Below are 15,104 nucleotides of genomic sequence, written 5' to 3'. Positions count from 1 at the left end.
TCTGCCACATACACATGCACCACATAAACTTCTGATACAATATTTTAATGCTTGATGGCCAAAGACAAACATTTAACAGGAGAAAGACCACCCCATCCTAACTTTGTACCTCTGAATTGGGAATCCATACATGTCTTCTTGCTTACACAGCAAGCACTTTACCCATTGAGACATCACTCCAGCCCTAAACTCTAGGAAAAGAAAGTATATTTATTTTATGTATATGAGCATTTTGCTTCCACATTGGTACCTGCATGCCTGGTAACCTCAGAAACCAAAGGATACTGGGTCCCCTGGAGCTATGGACAGTTGTGAACTCCCATGTGGGGGCTGGGAACTAAACCTAGGTCCTATGCAAGAATCCAGCCCCGAGCCCCAGCCTTCCATTCAAAGGTTTCCAAATGGTTATGCCCATTTATAAGCCGTGGTGTCCAACAGATTCACAAAGGAAGGAAAGAAAAAAAAGAGAGAGAGAGAGAGAGAGAGAGAGAGAGAGAGAGAGAGAGAAAGAAAGAAAGAAAGAAAGAGAAAGAAAGAAGATTCATTGTTTTATTTTATTTTATTTTTTCTTTTCTTTTTTTCGGAGCTGGGGACCGAACCCAGGGCCTTGCGCTTGCTAGGCAAGCGCTCTACCACTGAGCTAAATCTCCAACCCCCATTGTTTTATTTTTTAATTTGTATGTGTGTGAATCTATGTGAGTATGTGTCTATGTGAGTGTGTGTGTCTATGTATGTGTGAATGTGTGTGTGTGTGTGCGTGTGTGTGTGTGTGTGTGTGTGTGCGTGTGTGTGTGTGTGTAGGTGCAGTCAAAGGCAAGAGAGGAGGGTATCAGATCCCCTGGAGCTAAAATTAGACATAGTTGTGAGCCCCCTGATATGAGAGCTGGGAACAGCAAGCAAACAAAACAGAAAGCAGCAAGTTCCCCTAACCACTGAGCCGCCTCTCCCATCTCTCCTTTCTGAGGTCTAAAGCTCATGTAATTCATGCCTTGAACTTGGTAGGCAGCCAAGGATGGCTTTGAACACCTGATCTTCCTGCCTCTACCTTCCAAGTGCTAGGAATTCAGGCATATGCTACCATTGCTGGCTGAATGGCTTTTTCTTCACCGAAATTAGTCGTCGGGGATTTTTCTACTTTTTGATGTGAGATATCAATCCTCTCATTCAGTTCACTATAAATGGAGGGTAAAAAAAAAAAAAAAAAAAAAAAAAAAAAAAAAAACATACCTCCAAATTAGAATAGGCCTTTTGAATGCAAAATGTATTTATAGATTGGTGAAGATCAGCAGGAGATCACTGAGCATGCTTGAGGTCCTGAGTTCAATCCCCAGGATGGATGGATGAGAGAGAGAGAATGTTATCTAGGACTTGGGTGTGTAACTCAGTTGGCACAATGCAGCCCACCACACACAAGAGCCTGGATTCTATGTTCAATCCCCAGCACCATATAAAGCAGGCGTGGTACCGTATGCCCACATGTGAGGTGGAGGTAGGATGGTCAGAGGTTCAAAGTTACCTTGAACTACATAATATGAGATATGCGAGACCCTGTCTCAAAAAACAAACCAAACGACAAAGCCGAATTCTTTGTAAGTTCCCGGTGGTACTCTGATCCAGATGTCTCACTTTCTAAGAAAACAGATGAACAAACAAGGAGGAGCAAGGAGGCATTAAAGCTACAGAGCTCCTCGTTCTGGGAGGCCGCTAAGAGGATGCAGGGAGCAGAGCCTTATTTCCAGATCGCGAGTATAGTTAGCAAAGGGGTTACTGTTCTTATCATTGCCTTTATATGGCTGGTTTAAAGTTTAGTTTTTTTTCCCTGTAAAGGAGAAGAGAATTAAGGTGATTCCTCCCAGTCCTCAGCACCCCCACTCCCAAAAGCCATTTTTCCTGTTTGTTTTCTCTTTTCATCTCAGGGTCTCTCATGCTTAGGGTGGGGAGGAGAGAGGGGGTGTTCTTGGATATAGTGGCACAAAAATTGTACCCCATGTGATGTTCATGCCACAGGGTCCAGCCCCTGAGAGTCCAGCTCCTGAGCGTCGAGCTTCTGCACAGAGCGGACCCCTGACCATGTAAGAATCTATGAATTCCCGCTTACCTTGAAACCTCATGCCCCCACTGCAGCTATGTGGAATTAGGAAATATTTGTTCTACTTCTCTGGATAACTGAGTTTAGCATGGCCTCTGGTCTTTTCATCTGTGGTTTGTTTGTTTGCTGTCTGTTTTGTTTTGTTCTGTTGTTGGTTGTGGTTTTTGAAGACAGGTTTACCCAGGCAACAAGCCCTGACTGTCCTAGACTATTTTGTTTTGTTTTGTTTTGTTTTGTTTTTCTTTTTTTCGGAGCTGGGGACCGAACCCAGGGCCTTGTGCATGCTAGGCAAGTGCTCTACCACTGAGCTAAATCCCCAACCCCCTAGACTGGTTTTATAGACCAGGCTGGGCCTTGAACTCCAAGAGCTCCACCTGCTTCTGCCTCTCCAGTGCTGGGATTAAAGGAGTGTGCCACCACGCCTGGCCTGGGTCTTTGGCCTTTGTAACTGACAACAGAAACTACTGTCTGCCAAAATGGAGGGCAAAGATGCACCAAATGAAATAATGCCCTTAATTGGACAGATGAGCCGGGATCAGAAGCCAGCTGCCACGGAGTTCCATTGACTGCCGGAGAGAGGGCCTCTGATGGAGAAACAGAAGAGTCTCCCAAGCTTTCAAGCCTGCCTACTGAAAGATCAGAATTTAGGGGTGTGTTTCAAAATTAGTGACCTGGGAAGTCCCAGATCAACAGCCAGCTCTTCCTCACTCTGTGACCACGCAGCTGCCCCTCGCTCGATGCTGGCTCCTGGAGTCAGCCTTTTCCGAGCACCTCCCCTAGCATCTTCACAAAGCAGAACAGTTAATCAAAGAAATCCTCTTTGAGGTTCTGATAAAAAGATGGTGGAGAGAGATGTATAAGATCCTTTGTCTTCTTCTTCAAGTTGCAAATACATGTTTTTGTTTTTGTTTTTGTTTTTGTTTTTGTTTTTTTTTCTTTTCTTTTTTTTCGGAGCTGGGGACCGAACCCAGGGCCTTGCGCTTGCTAGGCAAGCGCTCTAACACTGAGCTAAATCCCCTGCCCATAAATACATGTTTAACAGAAGTTGTTTCTTAAGTTTTTTTTTCCTTCCTTAAAATCAATGTCAGGGGGTTGAGGATTTAGCTCAGTGATAGAGCACTTGCCTCACAAGTGCAAGGCCCTGGGTTCGGTCCCCAGCTCCGAGAAAAAAAGAAAAAAAAAAAAAATGTCAGGAAAGCCAGTTGTTTAGGACAGGATTTGTACAGATTGGAATGGTGTTTACCTAAATGCCAAGAACTGGCTAGTCGGTCCCATTACACTCGTCTACAGTTTAAGAGGAATGCAAATAGATCCATGTCTATCGCCCTGCACAAAACTCAAGTCCAAGTGGATCCAAGATCTCAACATAAAACCAGGCAGGCTAAATCAAATAGAACAGAAAGTGGGGTTAGCCTTGAACCCGTTGGTACAGGAGACAGCTTCCTGAACAGGACGCCAGGCTCTAAGATCAACAACTGATACATGGGACCCTGTGAAACTGAAAAGCTTGTATTAGGCAAAGGACAGTGTCATGAGGACAAAATGGCAGCCTACAGATTGGGAAAGGATTCTTCACCAACCCTACATCTGACAGAAGTCTGATATCCAAGATTTATAAAGAACTCAAGAAGTTAGACACCAATAACCCCAATATCCCAATTAAAGCATGAGGTACAGAGCTATACGGGGAATCCACAACAGAGGAATCTCAAATGGCTGAGAAACACTTTTAAACTGTTCAACGTCCTTAATCTAGTCATCAGGGAAATGCAAATCAAAACGACCCTGAGATTTTTATCTTACACCTGTCAGAATGGGTGAGATCAGAAACTCAAGTGACAGCACATGCTGGCGAGGATGTGGGGTAAGGGAACACTCCTCCATTGCTGGTGGGAGAGCAAATTTGTACAACCACTTTGGAAATCAATTTGGTGGTTTCTCAGAAAACTGGGAGCAGTTCTACGTACCTCAAGACCCAGCTATACCCCTCCTGGGCATACACCCAAAAGATGCCCCACTAGACCACTTGCTCAACTATATTCATAGCAGCTTTATTCATAATGGCCGGAAACTGGACGCAACCTGGATGCTCCTTAACTGATGGATAAGGACGATGTGGTACAGCTGCATAGTAGGACACTATTCAGCTATTAGACACAAGGACTCATGGATTTTGCAGGCATGGAACTTGAGAATAGCATCCTAAGTAAGGTAACCCAGACCCTAAAGGACATGCATGGTGTATACTCACTAATAAGTGGATATTAGCCATAAAAAAGTGGATACTCACACTACATGCCACAGACCCAGTGAAGCTAAATAAGAAGAAAGGCCCAAGCGAGGATGCTTGACTCTCACTTAGAAGGGGAAATAAAGGGGTTGGGGATTTAGCTCAGTGGTAGAGCGCTTGCCTAGGAAGCGCAAGGCCCTGGGTTCGGTCCCCAGCTCAAAAAAAGAAAAAAAAAAAAAGGGGGGAATAAAATAGTCATAGGAGGCAGAGGGAGGGGGAACTGGGCTGGAAAGCGATGGGGAGGGGAATAGGGAGAGTTCGGGGATCAGATGTGGAGAGAGACCGGAGAAATGATCAGATGGCCATGAAAATGGGTGGCAGCGGTAGGGGATATAAGGCATCTCTGGGATGCGCCAGAGACCTGGGCTGGGGGAAGCTCCCAAGCATCAGTAGGGATGACCTCAGGTGAGACTCACAGCAGTGGGGATATGGAACCTGAAGAAGACACCCTCTGTAGTCAGGCAGGAACCCCCGTGGAGTGAGAGGGACACACAATCCACCCACAAAACTTTTGACCCAAAATTTAGTCTACAGGAAAGCAAGCACAGGAGATGGAGCAGAGACTGAAGAAATGGCCAAGCAGCAACTGGTTCAACTAGAGACCCATCCCATGGGCAAGCACCAATTCCTGACACTATTAACAATACTCTGTTATGCTTGCAGACAGGCACCTAGCATGGCTGTCCTCTGAGAGGTTCCACCCAGCAGTTGACTCAAACAGATGCAGAGATCCACAGCCAAACATTGCATGAAACTTGAGAACCCAACGAAGTCAACTAACCTGAACCCTTGGGGCCCTCAGAGACTGAACCAGCAACCAAAGAGCATACATGGACTGGACCTAGGCCCCACCCACGTATGTAGCAGATGTGCAGGTCGGTTTCCACGTGGGTCCAAACAACTGGAGCGGGGCTGTCCCTAAAGCTGTTACCTGTGTATGGAACCCATTCCCCTAACTCAACTGTCTTCTCTGGCCTTGGTGGAGAAGTAAGTACCTAGCCCTTTGGAGATTTGCTGTGCCACTGTGGGGGGATGCCTAGAGAAGGCCTCCAGAGCATCCCAGCATTCATGAGTTCAAGGCCAGCCTGAGCTACATAGTGTTCAAGGACACCCAGGACTACATAGAGAGCTCCTGTCTCAGAAGAGAGGGAGGAAGGGGGAGGGGGAGAGAAAGAGACAGAAACAGAGACAGAGACAGAAATTTTAGGCAAGTTTTGGTAGCACACAGCTACAAGTTTAGCACCTGGAAAGCAGAGGAAGAAGGCCAGCAGGGCTATACAGCAAGACCCTGCCTCAAACCTAATTTTCTGTCAGCATTCACTAGGCTCGGGCAAGAAGATTGCTGGGAGTTTGACACCAGCCTGGGCTACATAGTAAGTTTTCAAGTTATCCTTAGCTACAATGTAAGACAGTGTTTCAAACAAAACAAAACAAAACCCGGAAAGAACTAGGGAGATTTTTGGATGGGCTAAACACCTGCCATGCAGGAGTCAGAACCTGAGGTCAGAGTCTCAGAAGGTGAACACTGAAGCTCGTTCTTGAGGAGAAATGGGAGGCAGAGTCAGGACACTCTCCAGAAGCTCACGGGCCTGCTAGCCTGGTATATCTACAACAGCAAACTGGAGATCCTTCTTAAACAAGGGGAAGGTTTAAGACCTATCCGGACATTTCTTCTGACGTCCACACATGGACCCCCACATCAATAACCCTCCCACAGGAATATGCATATAAACAAAAGGATTCAAACAACAGGAAAAATATTCTTTATGGATCTTCCTGGAGCTCTACATAGCAACGCCTTCTTCAAATGGATGGGGGGGGGGTAGTGGTTTTTTGTTTTGTTTTGTTTTTTTCTAGTGACTAAACCCAGGGCCTCATGACTACTAGGTAAACACTCTACTGTGAGGTTACATGCTTAACCCTCCCCTCAAAGAAACTTCCATACCACTGAACTTTTTTTTTTTTTTTTTTGGTTTTTTTTTTTTTCCGGAGCTGGGGACCGAACCCAGGGCCTTGCGCTTCCTAGGCAAGCGCTCTACCACTGAGCTAAATCCCCAACCCCACCACTGAACTATTAAGAGGAGAAGATCTGGGGTTGGGATTTAGCTCAGTGGTAGAGCGCGCTAAAAGGAAGCAAGGCCCTGGGTTGATCCCCAGCTCTGAAAAAAAAAAGAACCAAGAAAAAAACAACAGTAAGAGGAGAAGATCTAGAAAACAAATGCTCATAACTTTAGGTTCAAATCTTAATATCAAAAAAATAAAACAAAATAAAAGATAACTATGGAATAAGGTAGTTACGAAAGGAAATAGTGTAGAGTATCCATCTCCCACAAATTAGATAATAACAGCAGCCATTACATGTGAGCCACATTGTCACTACTGCTTATGAAGTCATTTGATTGACACAAATATCACTGTTCTACAAGCAAAACCTGAAGGCTGACATAGACTAAGTATTCAAAAATAGCAATAGTAAGAAATAAGCCAGACTCCTCTCTCTCTCTCTTTCTCTCTCTCTCTCTCTCTCTCTCTCTCTCTCTCTCTCTCTCTCTCTCTCTTTCAATGTCTGCCCATCTGTCTGTCTCCTTTTATGTTTTGATGCAGACTCTCTACAGCTGGGCTTAAGCTGTCCTGTTTAAGCCTCTTTTTTTTTTTTTTTTCTTTTTTTCGGAGCTGGGGATCGAACCCAGGGCCTTGCATTTGCTAGGCAAGCGCTCTACCACTGAGCTAAATCCCCAGACCCCTGTTTAAGCCTCTTTAAGTACTTGGATTGAAAATGTCCACCACCACGCCCAGCTAAAACTCGACTTTCTTAAAAATTCTAAGTCCTGGCTTGTTTTGGGTTTTTTTATTTACACACATTAAAAAAATAGAGAGTAAATTTATAATGATATCAGTGTACTTTTCCATGTGTTGCTATGTTGCTAGTATTATCATGTGTGTGTGTATACATGAGCTACTGCACACATTTCGAGGTCAAGGGACTCTTGGGAGACCGACCGTGCTGAGGGATGGTCTTTCTTCTGTTGCACTGCTACTCCGGGCTGGCTCGCCCATGAGTTTCCAGGAGGTTGCTCACCTCTCGGCAGCTCTACTGAGATTAGATCATGCAGGGTATTTTCTGTGTAGGTTCAGAGATGGAGCACAAGTCGTCAGACTTACAGATAAGTGATTTTATCCACAGAGCCATCTCTTCAGCCCAGGCCTCTAACACCTTTATTCAAAAAAAGATTTATTTCTTTTTTTTTAATTTTTATTTATTTATTTTACATATGTGAGTACACTGTAGCTGTCTTCAGACACACTAGAAGAGAGCATCAGATCTCATTATAGATGGTTGTGAGCCACCATGTGGTTGCCGGGAATTGAACTCAGGACCTCTGGAAGAGCAGTCAGTGCTCTTAACCAATGAGCCATCTCTCCAGCCCCAAAAGATTTATTTCTTATTATTTTTATCTGTGTCTGTGTCTGTGTGTTGAGGGAATATCGCGTGTGTATGGGTGCCTAAGGAGAGCAGAACACCAGGTCCCCTGGAGTTGGAGTCATGAGCAGACTGATACAGGTGTTGAGAACCGAACTCTGGTCCTCTGGAAGAATAAGAAGTGCTTGTAACGGGGTTGGGGATTTAGCTCAGTGGTAGAGCGCTTGCCTAGCAAGCAGAAGGCCCTGGGTTCGGTCCCCAGCTCCAAAAAAAAAAAAAAAAAAAGAAGTGCTTGTAACTGTGGCGCCATCTCTGCGGGATGACCTCACAGGTGAGGCAGGCACAAGATAGAAGGAGGCCTGTCATTGGACGACAACGAAGAATGGGCGGGAGAAAATTTTGAAGAGGAAGAGACTGGAACAGAAAGGGAGACCGGAGGGAGAGGGAGAGAAGCCGTGGCGGGACAATATGGCGGGTGATGTTAAGATTCCCAGGTTGTTACAAATGTTTTTAAGGGATGGATGTATATTGGGCTTTGTATGTTTAGGTGGGCGATTATATCTTATCAATTGGGTCAAAGGTTATTGTGTTGTGTGTTCTTTCATGTGTAGATTTAAGTGTAAGAAAGTGTGCAGCGGCTGGTCTGGGCCGCCACAGAGTTGGGATGTGTGTTTCTGTCATGGAAGCCTGCCTTGGGAACTAGATAGAGAGAGAGATTGCTGACAGCTCAGAGAGAGGCCTTCGGCAGTGTGATATGGGATGGAGCAGAGTGGGTGAGACGCTTTGCTGACTGAGAATTAAGATATCCAGCAGATATCTTGGAGCACCTCAGTGCTGGACCTAGTGGATAAAAGACCACCATACTTTTTTTTATTTTTTTATATTTTTACAACAACACATCTCTCCAGCCCAAGCCTGAAACCCATGATCCTCGGACTTTCACCTCCAAAACACTCGATAAGGCATTGCTATGGCTGCCTTATTCTTCTCTTATTTATCACACTTATTTATTTATTTTATTGTGCGTGCAGACATACAAGTGTCCAGGTGCAGGTATTGGGGTCACCAGACAAACTGTAGGACTCAGTTCTCTCCTTTTATCATCTCTGTCCCAGGGATTAAACTTGTCAGCACATGGCTTACCTACTAAGCCATCTTTCTGGCCATGATTATTATTATTATTATATTTTTTTTAATTATTAACAGCGTTGAGATATCATTTCCATCATGGGCTGGAGAGATGGCTCAGCAGTTAAGAGCATGCCCTGCTCTAGAGGACCTGAGTTCAGTTCCCAGCACCCACAGTAGGTGATTCAAACCACCTGTAACTCCAGCTTCAGGAGATGCCACACCCCTTGGCCTCCTGGGTCATCTGCACATGTATACACCCATACATAGGGACACAGAATTAAAAAATAATGAAAATAAATTATTTTTTAAAAGAAAACACAAAACAATATAGTCCTATCCAGAATTTCAGAACATTTCATTGCCCTGCAAAGAAATCCCATATTTTCAGCCTTTTTACATGGCTCAAGGCCCTAGGTACAGTCCTACTTCCTGTGTCTAGTGTTGCCTCTCACAGACACGTCATACAAACGGGAACGCACTATGTGTGTTGGAGAGTCTCCCCCTTCCATTTCTACACAGGCTAACGATGCAGCCTTCTGTTACACTTCCTCTCCCTTCTTCTCCCTGGGACTCGTGCTCAAGCTGGCTGGCACTTGGCCAAGCTTCCTCCAGGCACTGCTGGTGCTGCCACCTTATGCCCGTTTCTTGAAACAGTGGACGGTGGGTCAAGCTCCCTCTGTATCCAAGACCCCTGCTCTTCCACCACTCTCTGGCAATCAGGGCTGTGACACGGGACAGAGTGTCGCCAGGAGAGGTCAAGGGTGTGCTGCCTTAGGACGATGTCCGTCCCAGGTGCCTGCAAAGGACTAAGAGGGAGAGAAAGAGGCGTGTGCGTGTGTGCAGATGCACGCGGGGCTCAGGGGAACTCCGTAGCCGTACGCTCTCTTCCTGATTCTCTTGGCTCCCAGATCTCGTTTCCCCATGTCGCTCTTCAGGGACCCGGGGGAGCTTACCCTCTTTCCATGCTTTTTTCCACCTGGGCTGATGCTGTTGCCACTTCCAGGGGTCACTACAATGGTATTTGGACATCGGCATGCACAGGTTACGTCTATTGTTAAAATAGGGCAAAGGCGCTCTAAAGAGACAGCCCATGCAGAGCAAAGCGAATTAGGTTTTCTGTTCCCCTAAGTGGAGATGTTCTTTTTCTCATAGAGGAAGCTCCCCAATGCCGAGTTCTTGTCATGAAGCGTATCTGAACTGAATATCATCCCAAAGACAGCAAGAGCGACACCTCCCCAGATGCTGGAGCCTGCATCTGCCACCCTCTGTGAGGTGACAGGGGAACATGTTAACTTTTTGGGTTATTATTCACCATTCTTCCGCAGTGACCCGTGTCTCTCTCTACTCCGCATTCTCGCTCCTGGGAGGACAGTTCAAACTCAAGCTCAAGTGTGCTCTGCCGTTCTTTTATATTTGTTTGAAAAACGTAAGACAGCTCTGCAGGGACAGCTGCCAAGCATGAGGACACGAGTTCAATACCTGGGACCCACATAGTAGAAGGAGAGAGCTGACTCCTGCAAGCTGCCCTCTGACCTCCTCACACACCAAATAAGTTGTTGTTTTGTTTTTTGAGACAGGGTCTTTCTACAAGACTGGGACTGTCCTGAAACTCACTATGTAGACCAGGCTAGTCTCAAGCTCAGAGATCTGCCTGCCTCTGTCTCCCAAGTGCTGAAATTAAAGATGTGCACCACTACTGGCTGACTTAGAGGACAACTTTTCTCCTTCCAGTGGGTTCCAGGAATCGAACTCTGGTTATCCAGCTTTGCCAGCAAGCTTTTTCACAGGCTGAGCCAATGTGCTGACCGGTGAAAGCAATTTCTTTCTCTGTTTTTGTTTTGTTTTTTTTGTTTTTTGTTTTTTGTTTGTTTGTTTGTTTTTTTGTTTTTTGGGTTTGTTTTTTTTTGAGATAGGGTTTGTCTGTGTAGCCTTGGCTGTACTGGAACTCACTCTGTAGACCAGGCTGGCCTCAAACTCAGAGACTCATCTGCCTCTGCCTCCTCAGTGCTGGGATTAAAAGTGTGTGTCACTACTGCCCAGCCATTAAAGTTATTTCTAAAAATATTTACTGTATATAGAAAGGGCAGCTTAATAACTCAGCTGGAACTGGGTCTGGTGGCACACGCCTTTAATCCCAGCATTCTGGAGACAGAGGCCGGTGAATCTCTGTGAGTTCAAGGTCAGCCTGGTGTACAAAACAAGTCCAGGACAGCCAGAGCTGGTTAAAACCCTGTCTTGAAAAAACAACAACAACAAAACAAAACAACAAAGCAAAACAAAAACAAAAAACTGAAACTTACCTGGAGCTGAGTGTGCAGTGCCCTGGCGGTCTGGAGGCAGAGGCAGGTGAATCTCTGTGAGTTTAAGGCCAGGGCAATGTAGAGACAGTTTCAAACAAACAAATAACAACAAGAGAATAAGAATGGAAGCTCTGGAGATTCACATTAAATTACAAGTTTTTGTGTTCAACGTCAAATATATTTTTTTTTCTTTTTTTCCCGAGCTGGGGACCGAACCCAGGGCCTTGTGCTTGCTAGGCAAGATCTCTACCACTGAGCTAAATCCCCAACCCCTTCAAATATATGCTATGGTTGGCCTTCTACTCAGAGATCGGTCTATGGAGGAGTTTTCTCTAACAACTAATGTATATGCATTTAAAAAAATTTTTAAAGTCACAACATTTTTGTTAGCAAGTCATGATAAGTACATAGCTGTAATTCCAGTACACAGAGGCATGAGAGGCAAGAGTTCAAGATTCCCCTCAATACATAGTGAGTTAGAGGCTACATGTGATCCTGTCTCTAAACAAAACAGCAAAATTCCAAAAGGAAAAAAAAACCCTATTTGAGAAGGATCAATAGAGTGATCAAAAGTTCAAGATTATTCTCAGCAACTTAGCAGGTTTGAGGCTGGGGTAGATGACTCCCTGGCCCACAAGTAGAGAACAGTAGTGTTTGGAGGGGAGGTGTAACTACACAATACATCTCAGGATTAGCATGCTATCCTTAGCATAATGAGTCATGGGTGGATGGGTAGATTGTAGGTACTTAGACAGACAGACAGACAGACAGATGAGACCGATCGTCCATTATGCCAAACTAACATAGCTCCTTGACAATAAACAAGCACAATGAAGTATATAATACTCCACTTTAGATTTGTAGAAAATTCAGGCAAATGAACATTAAACAACTTTCCCAAACTTGTAGTAGTATTAAACAGAGTAACTAAGACTCAAAATCAATTTTTTTTTTTTTTTGGAGCTGGGGACCGAACCCAGGGCCTTGCGTTTGCTAGGCAAGCGCTCTACCACTGAGCTAAATCCCCAACCCCTCAAAATCAAATTTTGAAATAAAAAAATCTTGATTTTACTAATGCATTTTTACTACAGAAGAGCCATTCAGGTCTCGTAAGGTCGGGAAGGCGACAGCCCTGTGCAGCGGGCAGCTGGTCGTCCTGGTGAAGAGGACTCTGGGCTCCTTCCATGGGGCTGTTTCCCCCTTTCCTAGGCTTTGCGCCTTGGGTGCAAGATCAGAGTTTAGTGTCAGGGTTTCTGAGGCGTCCTCTGGAGTCGCTGCTGCAGACAGGAGTGGGAAAGGCACCCAGACAGCCTAGGAATTGAAGGAAAGGGGACGGAGGACACTTGGCTGCCCTCAGGATGGGAGGACTTGGAGTGGCCATTCTTCCAACTCTACACACTTCACCCAATTCCCTCTTTATTTCATCTCTCTCTCTCTCTCTCTCTCTCTCTCTCTCTCTCTCTCTCTCTCTTTCTTTCTTTTCCTTTTGTCTTTCTTTCTTTTTTTTTTCTTGGAGCTGAGGACCCGAACCCAGGGCCTTGTGCTTGCTAGGCAAGCGCTCTACCACTGAGCTAAATCCCCAACCCCTTTGTCTTTCTTTTATTTCTTTTTTTTTTTTTTTTTTTTTTTTCTTTTTTTTTGGTCTTTTGGGGACCGAACCCATTTTTTTTTTTTTGCGTTTTTTTTTTTTTTTTACTTTTTTTTTTTTTAGTTTGATTTTGTTTTTCGAGAGGGTTTCTCTGCATTTCCCCGCCTGTCCAGGAACCTGATCTGTAGACCTGGCTAGCTTCAAACTCACATAGATCTGCCTGCCTCTGCCTCCTTTAGTCCCAGTACTCCCACTCTGTGCTGGGATTAAAGGAATGCACCAGCACTACCCAGTCCGACCTCTTTCTAGGTCAGACCTAGACATGCAGTCTCAAAGCCTGTACTCCTGCCATCAGCTGGGGCTGCCTTCTTTATACCCTTGCTGATCAATCTCACAGACTAGTGTACAGTGGTGGCCGACTTGACTGTGGATCCACTGGTAAGAAATGTCAACTAGCGGTGGGCGGCGATGGTGTGCACACCTTTAATCCCAGCACTAGAGAGGGTAGGCAAGTGGATCTCTGAGTTCAAGGCCAGCCTGCCTAGTCTACAGAGTAAGTTCCAGGACAGCCAGGGCTACACAAAGAAACCCTGCCTCAAAAAAAAAAAATTATTTGTAGACCAGAGAGGTGGCTTAGAGAGTCAAAGGCCCTTGTCCCAGGCCTGATGACATTAAGTTCTAAGTTCAGTCCTAGGAAGGGGTGGGTGGATGGGTGAGGGAACACCCTCATAGAAGAAGGGGGAGGGGGAGGGGATAGGTGGTTTATGGACAGGAGACCGGGAAAGGGGATAACATTTGAAATGTAAATAAATAAAAAAAATATCCAATTTTTAAAAAAGTTCAATCCCTAGGACCCACATGACGGGAAGAGAGAACCAACTTCCACAAGCTGTCCTCTGACCTCCAAACACCGACTTAGATGCACATACATTTAGCTCAGTGGTAGAGCGCTTGCCTAGCAAGCACAAGGCCCTGGGTTCAGTCCCCAGCTCCGAAAAAAAGAAAAAGTTGTTATTGTATATGGTATATGTATTGAGGTGCATATGAAACTGTGTGGGGAGGGGGCCAGAGGATACCTTTTAGAATCAGTTCTAGCCACTGAACTCAGGTCATCAGGCTTGGGTGGCAAGAACGAAGTTGCAGGTATTTTCTGAGATAGAATCAGATGGTCCACACTGCAGACTATGCTGAGACGGCCACAGGAGGTCCAGTTGCAAAGCCCATGTCCTACTGTCATCCTGACAGTAGCACAAACATCTGGGTGTGGCTGGAGAACAGCAGAGCCCAATTACAAAGGCAGAGCCTGGGGGTTGGGGATTTGGCTCAGTGGTAGAGCATTTGCCTAGCAAGAGCAATGCCCTGCGTTTGGTCCTCAGCTCCCGAAAAAAAAAAAAAAAAAGAAAAAAAAAAAAAAAAAAAAGGCAGAGCCTGGATAAACTGATAGCCATGGCTTGCTGGGGTCATGTCCCAGGCTGACCTTGAACTTACTATATTGCTGAGGATGACCTTGAACCCCTGATCCCAGGGTTTCCTGCCAATGAGGAAAACACCTTACCAACTTGAATTGCAGCTCAGTGCTAGAGGTGTCCCCTGAAGGGCCTATGGTCAGTCTTTCTCTCTCTCTCTCTCTCTCTCTCTCTCTCTCTCTCTCTCTCTCTCTCTCTCTCTCTCTCTGCCTCCTGGAGGCCATCAGAACTTTTGCTCCTCACCGTAATACACTCTGCCTTGGGAGCACCAGAAGCAAAGGAGTCGATGACCACAGACATACATCTCTGAAGCCGTGAGGCAAAATCCAGTGTTCTGCTTCTCAAGCTGTTGTCTTTGGTGTTTGTCACACTGACCGACGGCTTAGAACCCTCATGAAGAAGTTGGAGCCACAGTACCCCCAACCTCTGACTCAGAAACTATGGGAGGTGTGTTTTAAGTTTCTAAATTTGGGAGACTTGTTGTGGTTAGTTTTCTTTCTTTTTTCTCTTTTTCTTTCTTTCTTTCTTTTCTTTTTTCTTTTTTAGAAACAGGGTTTCTCTGTGCAGCCCTGGTCATCCTAGAGCTCTGTAGATTAGGCTGGGCCTCGAACTCACAGAAATCCACCTACCTCCATCTCCCAAACTCTGGGATTAAAGATGTGCGCTACCAACGGCTCCTTGAACATTCCAAAGCTCTTCTGCACCTCCTGAGTACTGGCGTACAGGCCTTCACTACTCCACCAGGTTTCATGTGACTGTGGGATGCACATAACTCTGGGGATCTCTGAGTTTGAGGCCATCTTGGTCCATATACTGAGT

This window comes from Rattus rattus, chromosome 1, assembly GCF_011064425.1.
Source record: "Rattus rattus isolate New Zealand chromosome 1, Rrattus_CSIRO_v1, whole genome shotgun sequence".
NCBI classification, from domain to species: Eukaryota; Metazoa; Chordata; class Mammalia; order Rodentia; family Muridae; genus Rattus; species Rattus rattus.
The sequence above is the reverse complement of the archived record's forward strand: the minus strand, read 5'-3'. Positions refer to the sequence as shown.